Here is a 2,693-nt window from a genome sequence, read left to right as displayed (position 1 = left end):
CACCGTTAGCAGAGGGATCCCTGCAGGAGAGAGAGAATGAAGACTCTAGCGTCTCTTATTTTCCCCCAGACAATTTACAAACAATGTGGCACGTAGCTCCCGCCACGGAGCACGTGCTTGCTTGTTTCAGAGAGCTAAAAACATAGGAGTCATATGCCTTTTTAAGCATGGGATAGTCCATAACACACTACTGTATTCTCTGTGTGTGGGTAGCTGTGTCTGTACGTGACTGTGTATGCCTCTCAGAAAAACCACATTTGTCTAGTGTGACAAAAACTACGGGAAGAAGCCGGTAGAACAGTTTTGCGTATTAACACACATGCAAATAACGGCAGACTGTGGGTACCGTGTATCTCTTTATGTTTACAGATGCAAACTAATAGCAACCAAGAAAATCCCCATTCTGTTCAGCCCGCACTTTCATTGAGGGCTTCCTCACTGCACGCACAGTGCAAAGAGAGATAACAGCCGCGAACAATTTGCATTTCGCCGCAAAGCAAAATGTGCGCCTCTGTTGCCATCTGTCTGTCAAATTAGCTTTTACACACACAGTGGAGCTGCTTTGCTTACCTTCGATTGTCACGAGCGGATCCATTTTTCCTGAACTGCTTTTGGGGTTTTGTAATGATGTTTCAGCCTTTTCAGAGCAAACCCGTAACAAACCCGAGAGCCCTTTTCATGGTTTCGCACCGACGCTAACCCTAACCCTGAAGCTTTCACGCGCGTAATGCTTGCATGTGATGTTTCAAAAACCACATTTTCAGATCATACAATGAGGAACAAATGACATGAATGCCGAATGCAAGATACATTGGGTCGAACTGTTTTTTGAATAGTTCATGCTCAGTCTGTGTGAGGGAATGATTATTATATATGCAGACGTATTTTCACAAGTGTTCTAATTTAATACTGCATGTATTTGTGCATAATTAGTGTTTTTTTTTTAAAAAAAAGAAACCGCTTTTAGATGTAAATATGATCTACAGCTTTTAGCATGACATGTTAACATATGTCAGTCGTTCCTGTAGGACATCTCGTGAAATGCTTACGTGAAATGGGACCTATGATATCCTGTGAAAATAAGTTTGTTTTGAGCGCCATAATCAAATCAAATTTGATTGATAGATTGTTCATGTTCGTTGATGCTGCATGTTACCCAGATAAATTAAAACGAATTTTAATACAGTATGTATTAATATTCGTTTTAATAAATATTAATGTATTGATTGATTCATTCCTTTGTTGCATGATTTTAGTCAAATTAGTTTTGTATCAACACCTCTGCTTGCTGCAGGCGCAAATCTTTGCTATATTGCGCCCTTTGCGCAGATTCTCTCCGCGTTCCCACTGGCGCTCCTGTTGTTCACTCAAAATATAATTACAAGTTTGTTATTTACTTGAATCTTCAAAGAACACATTATTCTAACAGTCAGTGAGTAAGAAAGAAAGAAAGAAAGAAAAAAGGAAACGTGTAGCCTTTGTCGAGTGCAGCCCTTTTTTTAGCTAATTCACATTCTATCCATATTTGGAACTAGATATTATATACTGTAATAATATAATAATATAATATATAATTATATATTATATAATGAACATAAGAGCCACTTATATGTTGTTACGAATTGTATAGCAAAGCAATTCGTAACAACATATAAGTGGCTCTTATGTTCAATGTGTATATATATATACACACACACACACACACACACACACACACACAAGCGTGTGTATGAGTGCGTGGGTGCGTGCGTGCGTAATGCTTTCCACTCAAAAAGCTGACTCTTCGTGAGATTAATAAAGTTGTGTTGTAATTTAAAAGGAATATTCGAAACCACCAGCCGTCTATTTGCAGGTCAAGGTCGCCATTCACAATTTCCACCTGAATTTTCACAATGAACGAGCCACTGGAATTATTTTTTTAAAGTACGAGTACTCACACAGGACGAGGCGCAGTAAGACCGTCATGATGGACGTGGTGAAAATGCGCGCGTTGCTTCCAAGTGTCTGTTCTGTTAAGATCACGAACGACAGAGACTGGACTAAGACCAACCCCTCAACAACCGCAGGAAACGAGTCTTTTATTTACTCTAGACTTAAGGCAGGGCGTGTTTGTGCTTTAAATCTTTGATCACATTTAATTGAGGTAGGCTAAGCGCACAGAGGACACTGCTGATTTGTTGATTTCGTGTTGTTTTACTTTTTTTTTTTCTACTGGGCAAAAAAACTTAAATCAGTCATGGTCTCGGAAACGTTATTTATGATACTGTGACCAGCTGTCGTAGATTCACATTCATTCAGACATCAAATAGGACTAATGGTTAATTGCTTATAGCTAACCAAACCCTTTCTTGTATTTGTATTTTTTAACGTAGCTGGAGCAAGTGGGTCTGCAAAGGTAAAGTGGCTATAAGTATTAATATTATGAGTCCTTTAGTCCTTTTAATAAGTTGGCGGAAATGAAAAGTTCACGTGCACAAAAATCAATTCGTTTCAAACAACTGTGAGATATTCGTTTCCTCTCAAAGTCCCAGGATGGTAATATTTGGAAATATGTAAAACAGGCACGAGCCTCACCTTTCAACTGTTTCCGTTTAATTTCCGCTATTAACATTCAAACAATTAATTTGCTGCATAATCAATAGGTTCCAGTGATAGCTACGGCTTCCCCATTTTGTTTTGCGATAGTATTATTT

Source organism: Megalops cyprinoides, chromosome 1 (genome assembly GCF_013368585.1).
Source record: "Megalops cyprinoides isolate fMegCyp1 chromosome 1, fMegCyp1.pri, whole genome shotgun sequence".
NCBI lineage: Eukaryota > Metazoa > Chordata > Actinopteri > Elopiformes > Megalopidae > Megalops > Megalops cyprinoides.
Note: the sequence above shows the minus strand (reverse complement) of the source record.